Source organism: Kogia breviceps, chromosome 4 (genome assembly GCF_026419965.1).
Source record: "Kogia breviceps isolate mKogBre1 chromosome 4, mKogBre1 haplotype 1, whole genome shotgun sequence".
Classification (NCBI taxonomy): Eukaryota; Metazoa; Chordata; class Mammalia; order Artiodactyla; family Physeteridae; genus Kogia; species Kogia breviceps.
The window spans coordinates 141,869,514-141,885,311 of record NC_081313.1 but is presented as its reverse complement, the minus strand read 5'-3'; the positions used below and the strand labels follow the sequence as shown (position 1 = coordinate 141,885,311).

At 40.9% G+C, this 15,798-nt stretch overlaps 1 pseudogene; it reads right to left on the bottom strand.

Annotated features, from left to right (window-relative positions):
- Nucleotides 1-4,915: 4,915 nt before the first annotated feature.
- LOC131755758 (cytochrome c oxidase assembly factor 5 pseudogene) lies at nucleotides 4,916-5,159 on the bottom strand (annotated as a pseudogene).
- Between the last annotated feature and the right edge of the window lie 10,639 nt (nucleotides 5,160-15,798).

The window sequence follows — 15,798 nt, the reverse complement described above, 5'->3', positions numbered from 1 at the left end:
AGACCCAGACCCTGTCATCCACATGGCTCAGAAGAAAATGGAGAAAAAAGGAGAAAGAAAAAGAAAGGAAGAAAGAAAGAAAGAAAGAAAGAAGGAAGGAAGGAAGGAAGGAAGGAAGGAAGGAAGGAAGGAAGGAAGGAAGGAAGGAAGGAAGGAAGGAAGGAAAGGAAGGAAGGAAGGAAGGAAGAAAGAAAGAAAGAAAAGAGCAACCAAACCAAAAAACAAATCCACCAATGATAACAGGGCTAAAAACTATACTAAAAACAAACAAACAAAACACACAGATAGAACCCTAGGACAAATGGTAAAAGCAAAGCTATACAGACAAAATCACACAAAGAAGTATACATATACACACTCAGAAAAAGAGTAAAAGGAAAAAAATATATATCGTTGCTCCCAAAGTCCACTGCCTCAATTTTGGGATGATTTGTTGTCTGTTCAGGTATTCCAGAGATGCAGGATACATCAAGTTGATTGTGGAGATTTAATCCGCTGCTCCTGAGGCTGCTTTCTCTTCTTTGTTCACACAGCTCCAGGGGTTCAGCTTCGATTTGGCCCTGCCCCTGGCTGTAGGTCACCTGAGGGCGTCTGTTCTTTGCTCAGACAGGATGGGGTTAGAGGAGCAGCTGATTAGGGGGCCCTGGCTCACTCAGGCCGGGGGGAGGGACGGGTACGGAATGCAGAGTGAGCCTGCAGCGGCAGAGGCCAGTGTGACGTTGCACCAGTGTGAGGCACGCTGTGTGTTCTCCCGGGGAAGTTGTCCCTGGATCACGGGACCCTGTCAGTGGCGGGCTGCACAGGCTCCCGGGAGGGGAGGTGTGGACAGTTACCTGTGCTCGCACACAGGCTTCTTGGTGGCTGCCGCAGCAGCCTTATCATTTCATGCCCTTCTCTGAGGTCCGCGCTGATAGCCATGGCTCTCGCCCATCTCTGGAGCTCGTTTAGGCGGTGCTCTGAATCCCCTCTCCTCCTGCACTCCAAAACAATGGTCTCTTGCCCCTTAGGCAGTTCCAGAGATTTTCCCGGACTCCCTCCTGGCTAGCTGTGGCACACTAGCCCTCTTCAGGCTGTGTTCACACAGCCAACCCCAGTCCTCTCCCTGGGATCCGACCTCCGAAGTCTGAGCCTCAGCACCCAGCCCCCACCCGCCCCGGCGGGTGAGCAGTGAAGTCTCTCGGGCTGGTGAGTGCTGGTCGGCACTGATCCTCTGTGCAGGAGGAGTCTCTCTGCTTTGCCCTCTGCACCCCTGTTGCTGTGCTCTCCTCCATGTCTCCAAAGCTTCCCCCCTGCCCACCCCCCCCATCTCCTCCAGTGAAGGGGCTTCCTAGTGTGTGGAAACTTTTCCTCCTTCACCTCCCAGAGGTGCAGGTCCTGTCCCTATTCTTCTGTCTCTGTTTTTTCTTTTTTGTTTTTCCCTACCCAGGTACGTGGAGAGTTTCTTGCCTTTTGGGAGGTCTGAAGTCTTCTGCTAGCATTCAGTAGGTGTTCTGTAGGAGTTGTTCCACATGTAGATGTATTTCTGATGTATTTGTGGGGAGGAAGTTGAACTCCACATCTTAACTCTTCTGCCATCTTGAAGGTCTCTCCGTTCAGTTTTTAACAGACATCTAAGTACCTTCTCAGTGCTAGGAACTATGACAAGTGGGAAAGCAAGAATAGCCTAAACAGTGTTGCTTGAAGGGAGATGATGAAGAGATTCTTGTACTACATATTTAAAAACCAATTAATATGGAAATACACACATATAAGGTGCATAAATTATGTCCAAAATGGAAGTTATCCGTATCTTGACAGAGAATATTACCAGCCCTTTAGAAGCCTGCCTCATATCCCCTCCCAGTCATTGTCTGCCAAAGGGATCTACTATTCCATATTCTATTACTTCTGATTTGCTTGGTTTTTTTTTTTCTGATTATAATCGTCTTTGTTCACAATAGGGTTTGACTTGTAACTTTCCTTTTTAAAAATGTCTTCAGGTTTTGGTATAAAGATTGTGGTGGCTTCATCAACAAACTGTGAATATTTTCTCCTTTCTCTTCTTTAGAAATGTTTGTATAAGATTGGTGTTATTTCTCTTTAACAGTGTTTGGAAGTGTTCATTGGTGAAGCCATTTGGGCCTGGTGGTTTCTTAATGGAAGGTTTTAATTTACACATTTAGTAGATGTAAGACTGTTAAGACTGTGTATTTCTTCTTGTGTCTATTTTAATAAGTTGTATTTTCCTAGGCATTTGTCCATTTTAGATAAATTTTCACATTTAATTGCATAAAATTTCTATTACCCTCTTATCTTGTTAGTCTATAGAATCTGTAGTGATGTCTTTTGTTGTTGTTATATTGGTAATTTGTGCTTTCTGTCTTTTTTCTTGATTATTCTTTCTAGGGTATTATCCATTTTATTTGTTCCTTCAAATAACCAGCTTTAATTTTTTTCTATATTATAAATTTGTTTTCTATTTCATTTTTTTCCCCTCTCAACTTATGCATTTTTTTTTGGGGGGGGGCGTTAATTTGCTTGTTTTTCTGGCTTCTTAAAAATGGATGCTTAGATAATTGATTTTTAACTTTTCTTATTTTGTATTTTCTCCTGAGGTTTATTTTAGGCACATCTCACAAACTGTTATATTTTCAATATCATTCAGTTAAAGATATTTTCTCATTAAAATATTAAATCCTTAGAGGTATTTGGAAGTGTACTGTTCAATGATATAATTCCATTTTTTTTCTGCCTTACATCGTGTGTTTGGAAAGTCAGCTAAAAGTCTTATTTTTGATTCTTTAAAGATAATGCATCATTTTTTCCTGGTGATTTTTAATATTTTACTGTCTCTGGTTTTTATCAGTTTTTAAAAAATTGAGGTATAGTTGATGTACAATATTATATAAGTTTCAAGTGTACAACATAGTGATTCATAATTTTTAAAGGTTATACTCCATTTATAGTTATTATAAAATATTGGCTATATTCCCTGTATTGTACAATATACAGCTTACTTTTAGCTTATTTATACACAATAGTTTGTACCTCTTAATCTCCTACTCCTATCTCGCCCCTCCGCCCTTTCCTCTCCTTCCTGGTAACTACTAATTTATTTTCTATATCTGTGAGTCTGTTTCTTTTTTATTATATTCATTAGTTTGTTTTTAGATTCCACATATAAGTGATATCATACAGTATTTGTCTTTCTCTGTCTGACTTATTTCACTTAGCATAATACCCTCCAAGTCCATCCATGTTGTTACATATGGCAAAATTTCATTCTTTTTTATGGCTAAGTAATACTCAATTGAATATATACACCACATCTTATTTATCCATTCACCTATTGATGGACACTTAGGTTGATACCATATCTTTGCAATTGTAAATAATGCTACTATAAACATTGGGGTACATGTATCTTTCTGAGTTAGTGTTTTCACTTATTTTTCAGATATATACATAGGAGTGGAATTGCTGGGTCATATAGTAGTTGTATTTTTAGTTTTTTGAGAAAAAAATACTGTTTTCCACAGTGGCTGCATCAAATTACATTCCTACCAACAGTGTACAAGGGTTCCCTTTTCTCCATATCCTCACTAGCATTTATTATTTGTAGTCTTTTTGATGATGGCCCTCTTGAGGTGTGAGGTGATACCTCTTTGTGGTTTTGCTTTATGTTTCTCTGATGATTAGCAATGTTGAGCATCTTTTCATGTGCCTGTTAGCCATCTGTGTGTCTTCTTTGGAAAAATGTCTGTTCAGGTCTCCTGCTCATTTTAAAACTGGGTTGTTTGTTTTTTTGAGGTTGAGTTGTATGAACTGTTTATATATTTTGTGTATTAACCCCTATGGGTTATATCATTTGCAAATATTTTCTTCTATCAGGAGGTTGTCTTTTCATTTTGTCGATGATTCCTTTGCTGTGCAAAAGCTTTTAAGTTTAATTAGGTCCCATTTATTTATTTTGCTTTTATTTTTGTTTGCTTTTGTTTCCCTTGCTTGAGGAGACATCTGAAAATATATTGCTAAGACAATATATCACAGAGTGTACTGCCTGTATTTTCTTCTAGGAGTTTTAGGGTTTCAGGTCTTACATTTAGGTCTTTAATCCATTTTGAGTTTATTTTTGTTTTTGGTGTTAGAGAATGTTCTAATCTCATTGTTTTACATGTAGCTGTCTAGTTTTCCCAGCACCACTTGTTGAAGAGACTGTCTTCTCTCCATTGTATATTTTGTCTCCTTTGTTGTAGATTAATTGACCATAAGTGTGTAGGTTTATTTCTGGGCTCTGTATTCTGTTCTACTGATCTATGTGTCTGTTTTTGTTCCAGTACCATACTGTTTTGATGACTATAGCTTTGTAGTATAGTCTGAAGTCAGCAGCATGATTCCTCCAGTTGTTAGTAGTTTTATATGACATGTCTACATTTGGTTTTCTTTTTCGTTTTCCTGAGGAGTCAAACACAATTTATTTTAGAATTAAATAGAACAGATTGAATAAACAAAAGTTTTATCCTAAAATTTCCCTATAGACATTTTCTCACCAGGCTGCAAGTTATATCAGTCCCAGCAGTGCCCATCATAATATTCACAAAGATGTACAAATTGTGTCAGTTGGTTGAAGAGTCAAGTCTGAAAATAACAGTCTTTTTATTCTTTGTGCTTTAGACTAATTTTCAAAACACATCTATTATGCTCTTAGCCCATACTTGTTCAATTAAATTTTTCTTCTAAAAATAACTTAGAGCAAGAGAATAATTTATTCATACTGAAAAACAGAACTCATCCATTTTCTTCAATTCTCCATGGAGGAAAAAACTAGTCCAACTACATAGATGTAGCAATAACCATGTTTCCTATTTTGGCTTCTTTGTTTTAATAACCAGAGAAAATCCTTTGTTTTTCTTATCTTAGTTTGAACACAATGGTATCAACATCCTTTTCTTCCTCTGAATCTTGATTTGGCATCCAAAATTGATCTTTTACATTTGAAAAATGGGTATTTCAAAGTTTTGCAGTTTCCTTCCTTCAAACAAGGTACTTCCCAAGTACTTCTCAGTGTAATTCCTTTCATTGAGCACACAGTGCAACTGAAGCAGACATGTGCCTAGATCCTTTATCATGCCTGTGTGTGAGCTGCTCACTGGCTTGTCCTTGTAATACCGGGATGGCATCTCCTTCTGTTGCAGCCTCAATCTGCTTCTGTCCACAATGACTGCCTAGGTTTTGTTTTTTCTTTCTTTCTTCCTTCCTTCCTTCCTTCTGTCCTTTCTCTCTTCTTTCTTTCATTGAATTATAGTTGATTTACAATACTGTGTTAATTTCTGGTATACAGCAAATTGATTCAGTTATATATATATATATATATATATATATATATATATATATATATATATATATATATATATTCTTTTTCATATTCTTTTCCATTATGGTTTATCACGAGATATTGGATATAGTTCCCTGTGCTTATATGACCTGTTGTTTATCTGTTTTATATATAGCAGTTTGTATCTGCTAATGCCAAACTCCTAATATATCCCTCCCCCTGCTTCCTCCCTTGGTAACCAGAAGTTTGTTTTCTATGTCTGTGAGTCTGTTTTGTAAATAAGTTCATATCTGTGTCATATTTTAGATTCCTCATATAAGTGATATCACATGGTATTTGTCTTTCTCTTTCTGACTTATTTCACTTAGTATGATAAGCTCTAGGTGTATCCATGTTGCTGTAAATGGCATTATTTCATTCTTTTTTATGGCTGAGTAACATTCCATTGTATATATGTACCATATCTTCTTTATCCATTCTTCTGCTGATGGACATTTAGGTTGCTTCCATGTCTTGGCTATTGTAAATAGTGCTACTATGAACATAGGGGTGCATGTATCTTTTCGAATCACAGTTTTCTCTGGATATATGCCCAGGAGTGGGATTGCTGGATCATATGAAAACTCCAGTTTTAGTTTTTTAAAGAATGTCCATACTGTTTTCCATAGTGGCTGCACCAGTTTACATTTCCACCAACAGTGTAGGAGGGTTCCCTTTTCTCCACACCCTCTCCAGGTTTTCTTTATGAATACACTGCTTGGAGCTCAGAGCCTTCCGAATTTGTGTCTTGATGTATTTCATCAATAGTCAGTATTTCTTTAATTATTGCTTCTTTAGTCTCTCCTTTCCATCTAGAATCTCAATTTCACACATTAGACCTTTTCATTATGTGCCTTATGTTACTTATGCTTATTTCCGCATTTTCTATTCTTTTTCCCTCTCTCTCTGCATCAATCTGGATCTTTTCTACTCATTTGATTAATCTTCTCATTGTTGTGTTTAATCTGGTTTTTCATTTATCTATTGAATTAATTTAAATTGTTTTAATATTCAGGTTGGCATTTCCACTTGCTTTTTTTTCTTTTTAAAAAATAGACTCCAGGGGCTTCCCTGGTGGCGCAATGGTTGAGAGTCCGCCTGCCGATGCAGGGGACACGGGTTCGTGCCCCGGTACAGGAAGATTCCACATGCCGCAGAGAGGCTGGGTCCGTGAGCCATGGCCGCTGAGCCTGTGAGTCTGGAGCCTGTGCTCCGCGATGGGAGAGGCCACAACAGTGAGAGGCCCGCGTATCGCAAAAAAAAAAAAAAAGACTCCAGTTTTCAGAAGAAATTCTCCATCTTTTCATCTATTTTCTGGAACATATTAATCATAATTATTTTTTACAGTTCCTGTCTGATAATTCTAGAATCTGGGTTTTCTATTGCTTGATATTTAAAAAATTGGATTTAGGTCATTTGTGCCTGTATACTGTCATAGCTGGTATTTTTGCAGTGAACACCTTAAATTGTCTAAAAATTTAAAAATTTTAGTGGCTTTGAATCATGTTATCTTCTAGAAAGGATTAAATTTCCTTGTGGCTGGCAGAGTTTGGACAGCTCACCTTGATCCAACCATGGGTTGAGATGATTTGAAGCTGTGTTTCAGGCTTTGTGAGAGGTGTCTATTTCTGATTCCCTTTATCCTTGAGCATAGCCTATCAGGGTCTCAACTGAAAACCAGTACCTTCTCTTTGGTGGGCCCTAAACTCCAACTTTTGTTTCCCCAAATCTATGGATTGCTAAAATTATTGCTTAGCTTTTTTTTTTAACCTCTTGGCAGCTGCTTTTTCAAAAACAATCTTTTAATTTTATTTTGTAATGAAGCCTTCCCTGACCATCCTCCCTAAAGTATCCCCCATCACTATCATTCATTTTGTTTTATGTTTAGATTTACAGAAATTCCCATATACCCTTCACTCATTTTTCCCTAATGTTAACATTTTACATATCATGGTACATTTGTCAGAACTAAGGAATAAATATTGGTGCATTACTATTAACTAAACTATAGACTTTATTTGTATTTCTCCAGTTTTTTTTTTCCTGATTGTCCATCCCAGGATCCAATCCAGGATACCACATAACATTTAGTCATCACGTCTCTTTAGTTTTCTGTGAATTGTGACAGATTCTCAGTCTTTCCTTGTTTTTCCTGACCTTAACAGTTTTGAAGAATCTTGGTCAGGTGTTTTGGAGAATGTCACTCAATTTGAGTTTGGCTGAATTTTTTTCTCATGTTTAGACTGAGGTTATGAGTTTTTGGAAGAATATCAGAGTGGTGAAGTGCCCTTCTTGTCACATGATATCAGCAGGTCCATGATATCACCATGACTTATCACTGTGGGTATTAAGCTTGAGCATTTGGCTAAGGTAGTGTCTGGCAGTTTCCTCCGCTGTAGAGTTACTCTTTTTCCATTCCCATTCTCTGTTCTTTGGAAGTAAGTCATTAAGTCCAGCTCTTACTCAAGGATTGGGAAATGAGCTCCACCTCCTAGAAGAAGTTATCAGTTAGGTTTGTTTGGCCTCTCAGACTCTCAACACATACATGTGTATCTGAGAATTTGGCAAGTGCCCTGAGAAACTTCATGCAAAATATTAAGCTCACTTTTCTGTCATTCCTTTTTCTCTAGAATATCGGCTTTTCAATTTCTGGCTGCTTGTAACTCATTTTTTTGTCCTTCTAGCCCAGTGGAACTGCTAGGCCCCTGTTTTTTGTTCTACTTTTTTGTCCTGCAATGAGAATCAGAAAATACCTTGAGTGGAGAAAGCACCAATTTAGGACCAACTTCAGTATGTTTTCATTTCCTCCGGTCCTTCAATTCACAGCTGTCTTGTTGCTCCCCATTGCCTTCAGGCTCCTGATTTTATTTTTGATCCAGTTTTTATAGTTGTTCTCAGTAGGAGGGTTTGTCAGATACAGATTACTGCTTCATAGCCAGGAGGCAATAGGGAGCCACTGATGGCTTCCCACAACTACTCTGCATTATGTGCATGGCTTCCCTCAACTGGCTCGCTTTTGGCCCATCTTTCTGTCTTTCTCCCCTGATGCTTTCCTTAGGGATCAGCTGTAACTTTTCTACTTTTCTTCCCTCAAGTAGTTTTTCTTTACTAGCTCTTATTTCTACTCTTACACCCAACTCATAGTCCATTGTTTACACAGTAGCAGAGTAATCTTTAAAATATTAAATCTTTGCATTAAATCCCATTTGCTCGTAGAATGAAACACAGTTCCTCACCATGGACTTACATGATCAGCCCTGATCTCCCTCTCCGATCACACCTCATGCCTCTCTCCCCTTATCTCAGCAAGCTACAGATGTTTCTTTCACTTGTCTTTGAGCTCAGACCTTCACACAATTAGTTTTTTTTTTTTTTTTTTGCGGTATGCGGGCCTCTCACTGCCGTGGCCCCTCCCGCTGCGGAGCACAGGCTCCGGACGCGCAGGCCTAGCGGCCATGGCTCACGGGCTTAGTTGCTCCGCGGCATGTGGGATCCTCCCGGACCAGGGCACGAACCCGTGTCCCCTGCATCGGCAGGCGGACTCCCAACCACTGCGCCACCAGGGAAGCCCCACACAATTAGTTTTTTCATCATTCATTTTTCACTTAAAATGTTACCTTCTCAATAAAGCCTTCCCTAACCATCCTCTCTGAAGTCCCTCTCCCCCATCATTATCATTCATTCTTTTCTTCATATTTATTATCCTCATCTAAAAGTTTTTTGCTCATTTACATATTTACTTTTTCATTTTAAAATGTAAGCAGCACAATCATAGGAACTTTCTTCTCCACTGTATTGCCAGTGCCTGTAGTAACTCTTGGCACATAGTAAGCATTAAATGGATGAATGAAATCCTATAAGATTTCTTTATTATATGACACACACTATATTTGCTCTCCTGATGAACTCTGTCATTAAATTATCGCAATAACCCTATAGAGTCTATTATTGCCCTCATTTTACAGAGGAATAATGTTTAAGGCACAGAGAGATCAAGTGTTTTGTTCAGTTATAGCAGGTACTGGTGGTACTGGGATTTGGTCCCAAGCCTGCACTTAAAAAAAAAAAATTATTGATCTTTGGCTGCATTGGGTCTTCGTTGCTATGCGCGGGCTTTCTCTAGTTGCGGCGAGCAGGGTCTACTCTTCGTTGCGGTGTGCGGGCTTCTCATTGCGGTGGCTTCTCTTGTTGTGGAGCACGGGCTCTAGGCACGTGGGCTTCAGTAGTTGTGGCACGTGGCCTCCTTAGTTGCTCTGCAGCATGTGAGATCATCCCGGACCAGGGCTCAAACCCATGTCCCCTGCATTGGTAGGCAGATTCTTAACCACTGTGCCACCAGGGAAGTCCCCCAAGCCTGCACTTTTAACCCCTAACTTCATTTTTTAGACTTATGATCTGTACTGTATACTTCAGGTTGTTATAATCAATTAAGTTTTCTGTTACTTTTACGTGTGGCCACTTCCTCTCAACTAAATAATAGTTTCCTTGATGACAAAAATGTGGTTGTGTTGTGGATTTACATCAGAGGAGTTTTGAGAATAGGTATCTGCTGTTTTTGCCCAACCAGCATCCATTCATCACTCTTCTGGTAACAGCACCTGGATTTTCCTTGAGGAACTCCCCTCACCTCACCCACTGTCACTCCAGATGGTTTGGGTGGAGCTAGCCCAAGATCCAGGGGTGGAAGGGCCTGACACAGGACTGCATAATCAATATACTCCAGCCCCTGAACAGGGACTTGCTCAGGAATAAACAAATGACCCAAATCTATCCAATTACAATGAATTAAACTTAGTGCTTTGAGGATGTAAATAGGAGAGCCCACTCCCCTCACCCCACCCCCCGCACTCCCATTAAAAAGAAACGAAAAGGATGAAGCCAGTACTGAGTGGGGAGTTGGAGAGAAGCTGGATTCCCAATGATATTGTTTGAGCACCTGCATCTAGCCAGCCTCAAACCATGATCTCCTCTGGCCTTTTTAGTTAAATGGATCAATCCATTTATTTTGTGCTTAAGCCAGTTTTAGTTGCATTTCTCTTCCCTTTACACCTGAAAGAGCCCTGATTCATATAGTTCTCCATAAGTGCCTATTGATGGTTGATGGGCTATGTGGACATGCAACTTGTACCTAACCCAAGAGTGCATCCATGTAGCCTGACTAGGGGCAGAAGGGTGTCTTGAGTGACCTTGCAGAAAATCTCACCACGCACCTTCCTTTGCTCTCTCCTTGACTCTGTGTGAGGGCGGGCTCTCCTTTCTCAGGTGGTGGTAATAGTGAGTCAGATGGAGCAGTTGCTGATGCTTGGATATCAATTAGTGAAACTCTAACTGCCTGAAAACCTCTCAGACATGTCCTGAGTTTCTTAATCTCTCAATAGGCCTTCTCCTCTAAAGGTTTAGGTGGCTGATAATATGTTTGACTGTTGATCCTTTCTTTGATCACTCTTATAGGATTATTCTGCAATGAGATGGAACAGCCGAGGAACTGGGGCTGTTATTTGGTTGTCTTGCTTACAGTTAGGCCATGTTGCTTCACTCTGGCATTTCAGTTTTCTTTCTCCTCCTGTTGTTGGTGCTGGAATCAAAACCCTTCAACAGCATTCTCACCAAAGCTTGTGTCTTCCGATTCCTCCAGCTCTCACGAAGTTGTAGAAAGGTCAGAGGAATCCTCGAATAGGAAAATAGGGTTTATCAATTCCTTGCACACCCGAGGCTGTTTCCCCTCATTATCATCTTATTTCAAAACGCTGGTACCTGATCCTTAAGGCAATGTGGGCACAGTCAGGGCAGGTGTTACTCATTCCAATTTACAGATGAGGAAAAGAAGGTGCAGAGAGATACAGCTACATGGCAGCAGATCCATTCCAAGACCAGTGCTCTCATTCTTACACCACGCCAGGACACTCTGACCACCCAGGTCTTTGCAACAGCAGACAGTCGGTAATACTTGTCATTCTTCAAGACCAGGCTCCAAACGGCATCTCTTCTAGGCTGTCTTCACATATGACCCAGCTGGAAAAGATCTCTTGTTGGAACCTGTAAGGGACTCTACCAGGTATTCCTATGGTTTTGTAACCTTTTACCTTGTAATATAATCATTTGTGTATATTTTCATCTTCTTTCTGAGAATTTAAACTCCGTTGTCCCCTCAGCACATAGATAGCAGAGTGTTTGACCTGTGGTAGGTATTCAGGCAATGTGGATTGAGAGTGTGAACAAGTAAATAAATGCCTTAATTTTTTTTTTTTTTTGCAGGGGTGGCAGGTGGGAGGGTGGTATATCTGAAGGGAACAGAATTGTTTCCATAGTACCTGGAGGACTGTTAGGTGGAAGAAGGGTTGAATTTGTTCTGTGCCATCCCAAAGGGCAGAAATAAGCCCAGTGGGTAGACATTTCAGGGGAACATAGGATGTCCCTATGTTCAGCTCAATACAGTATTTCCTATAGCCAAACTCTTGAAAGGTGATGGGTCTGTCTTATAGGGTAGTTAATGTTTGTATCATTGAAAGTATGAAAGCAGGTATTGGATGATGACAAGGATAGTGCAGAGGACATTCCAGCATCTTAGGAGGGACTGGGCTTCTAGGCTCCCTTCCTATTCACACAGTAGTATTCAAGAGATCTTCAATGGGGTTTGTTGTGGAATGCTCTTGGGAGAAAAACTTATACTCAAAAGGTAAATCCTCACTCATTTTATATACACGTAGATGGTGGTCACAATGACTAGGAATGTGGGCTTCAGGGTTTAAGTTGTGGCTTTGCTACTTGCTAATGTGTGACCTTGGCAAAGCTACTTCACAGCTCTGAACCTCAGTTTCCTGATCTGTAAAATGGTGATGATAACACTACCCACCTCATTGGGATATTGTGTAGTCATGCATAAAAAAACAGCCTGGCACAGAGAAAGTGCCCAATTATTATTATCGTTATTATTACCACTACTCTCCCTCTTCCGCCATGATCCCTAGCCTGTGAGTGTGTCCTGAACTTCCCGGGGGCTGTGTCCATCCTTCCTCCTGGTAGCATCTCAGGCTTCAGGCAGAAGAGGTCCAGGCAGGGCCCCCTGAAGTCCCAGAGCTTGTGCCTCTGAGCAGTCAGTTGACAGCTGACTGTGAGACTGGGAATCTGAGTCTTTGAGGCCTCCAGCCACTTTCCAAAGCCAACAATGCAAGATAAAAACACAGTATCATTTCTCTACTCTCTGCTGGGATCCTGGTTGCCATCGCTAATTAAAGGCAGTTTTTTCCTGAATTTCAGAAGCAAGGGGTCCTTTTTTGTTTTAAAAGCTTTGCATCTAACATTGGGTTCCCCAAAGGCTGATGACAGTTTTTTCAGTTTCCCTCCAAATCCCTGACCTGAATTTCCAGTGCCTGGGTTATTAGTGCATCAACAAAACATTACTCTGGGATTAGAAAATCCATACTTGTCCTTTGGTCATTTAGAAGGTGGCAAGAGGAGATTTCAAGACCCCAGCTCATCCTTTGGTTGAAAGCAAAGTTGCTCCCAGAGTAATTTTCTATCCTGAGCTGTTTGAGATTTAATAAGGGTGGAACAAAATTGACTTAAAGACTCTCTTATATAATTCTTCTTTTATATAAGCTCCTTGATAAGAAATTGTTACATATGGTAGGTGCTTAATAAATGTTTTATCTACATAATATCATCTCCATTTTAAAGAATAGGAATGAGGTAGTATTTTCACTTCTGCTTTAAACATAAAGAAACACAGAGGCACAGTAACTCATCCCACCCAGTTAGTAAGGGATAGAGTTGAGACTACAAATCTGGCCCCCCAAACTTGGATCATTTATGGTGAATCATGCTGTCTTCTGTTAGGAGGGCTATAGGGGACGACTTATTATTTATATAATAAATTTAGCAAATTAACAAAACAGTTGTAGAAACCTCAGACATGAAAACATATACATACAATGATCTGACATGTACATGTTCATGTTTACCATTCAGGCCAACCCTGAGATGTCGATGTTCATATCCTTGATTTATAGGTAGGAAAAAACAGACTCCAGGAAGTGAAGGAGTTTTCTCAAGCTAGCAAAATAGCCCAAAGAAGCAAAGCAGGATGCAAAAACTGCTTCCTAAACCACTGGGTGGTGCATTTTCCATCACATCACAGTTGTAGCCCTCCAACAAATAATTTTTTAAAAATCACCCTCAGAATATACCTTCTTTAACTTTTTCAAAGCACTTTAAGGGATCTTTGTGGAGTCTCTCCATGATCCACCAAGTTTGGCAGAACAGGCTTTCAATACCCTGTTTTAGTAATGACAGGTTTGCCTCATGTCAGAGAAGGAGACTGATGGGCAGGTGAGAACCAGCTCTTCTCACTTACGCAAAGCTCAGCTCTGGTTCTCCTCTGTTTCATATTTCGTTTTGCTCAATTTCCCAATCCCTTGAGTCATTAAATTTCTTTTGACCACTCAGGGTCTCCAGTCTGCTGCTTCCTTGGGCCTCCCCTTCCCAGTCATTCATTCAGTCCACACGTTGTACACCAGGTAGCTGCTGAGAGCAGAGTTTACCTGAAAACCAGTTATTCTGCTCTGCCCCTCACTTCCCCACTCCTTCTCTCTCTCCCAAACCTATTTACTGGAACCTATCCTACCCCTCAGGGACCTCAGAGCTCATAAACATCGGGTTTTATAGATACACATTTAAGTTTAAGATAACCTAAAGTGTTATCCCTGTGTAACAGAGGTCACTGTGAGGATGGGAAAAAGTCAACAACAAGTTCTTAGACACAAGGAGAGAGCTTGAGATTGAGGTTATGAGATCAGTCTTTGGAGTCAGATAATGTGTGTTCGAGTGTCTGTGTGGCCCCTTGTTAGCTGTGTGACTGTAGGCAAGTTATTTAAGTCTTTCCAGCCTTGTTTCCTAATCTAGTAAATGTGTCCAACTTATAGAGTTATTGTGAAGATCACAGGAGGTAATTAATATAAACTGTTTAGCACAGGCATGCTTTCTTTTGTTACTATAGTAAGTGCTAAATAAATGGCAGCACCATTAATTGGGTAGATGAGACTTATGTAGAGTAATTCAGATATAAAGCAGGGACTCTATTTCAACAACTATAGAATCTCCAGTGCCTTCTTCAGGATCTGGCTTAAAGTTGAGGTTCTAGGTCTGTATCTGTGGGTATCATCTTAAATGATTTTCTTGCTCCAGGCATGTGCTAAGAGTTTAGTGTGTATTATGTTATTTAATCCTCCCAGTACCCCTGAGGAGGGTATTCTGGCACTCTTACAGATGTTACAGATGATGAAGTGAGGTTTGGAGAGTTTAAGTGAGTCATTCATGGTCACATGGGCTACTCTAAAGACTATGGACCAGCAGAGTCAAGGTTTGAAGCCAGTTATATCTGCCTCCCAAGCCTGTCTTCACTCTAATTTGAGGAGTGATTTATTCAGTCAAGCAACATTTCCACTGGGAGAGATACTGGATCTAGTGCTGGGAATGCAGTGGTAAAGATGGCACAGTTGTTGCCCATAAGGAGTTTATCATCTGGGAAGTGGACTCCTATAACATGGGGAGGGAGGATGAGGGCCGTGATGCGGGCAGCTTGGGAGCTGTGAGCACGCTCCAGAGGGACTTGTTGTCTCCTGGAGGAGGTGGAATTCAGACTTTGGAGATGGGTAAATGGTAGATCAATGAGCGGAGGGCGTTCTAGAAAGTAAGCTTAGCTGGGGCCAGCGGTGGGGGCAGAACTCCCTTAGGAGATGGCCTGTGGGTCTCAGCAGAGGGTTTGGAGGAGAGCAGTGGGGAATAAAGCTGAAGAGCAAAGTGAAGACCAAGCTGCAAAAATGCTGAAGAGCAGCTTAAGGAGGGCGAAGGTAAGCTGGGCAAAGTTGAGTTAGAGCTTAACACAGACTTGGGAATGTGGGAGCTTGCATACACAGAAAGTGTTTGCTAGAACGTGGGAAGGCAATGATGATTTGAACCAGTTTTGATTTTTTTGAGACGATCTTCCTTGCCAGAGGGGAGGCTCTGAATGTCAGGTAGGTGAGCAGGGTCAGGAGAGATCGTTTTAGGGAGTGGGAGTTCGGGGTCGTCTCATATCAGACGCTGGGTCTCAGCTGTCTTGCCCCACTTCTCTCCCAGGAGATTGTGAGCATGGAATGAGATATGGTAAGCCCTCCACAAGTCTCGAAGCCCTGTGTGCACTGTGGGGTGACTGCGTCTAAGGGGGCACAGGATGGGCCGTGTATCTCTGACGATTCTGCTGAGGGCCAGTCCTGCTTCTTCCATAGGAGCTCCTGGGAGAGGCCCTGCTGGCCATTTTCTGCAGCTGCATTGCAGCCACATTGCCTTACACTGTTATTCCACTGGCCAATTATGAGGTTATCGAGTTATCGAACACTCCGGGAGCCCTGCAGGTGGGAGGCAGCTCCTGCAAACTGCATTTGCTTCTCTGTGATTACATTGCAGTC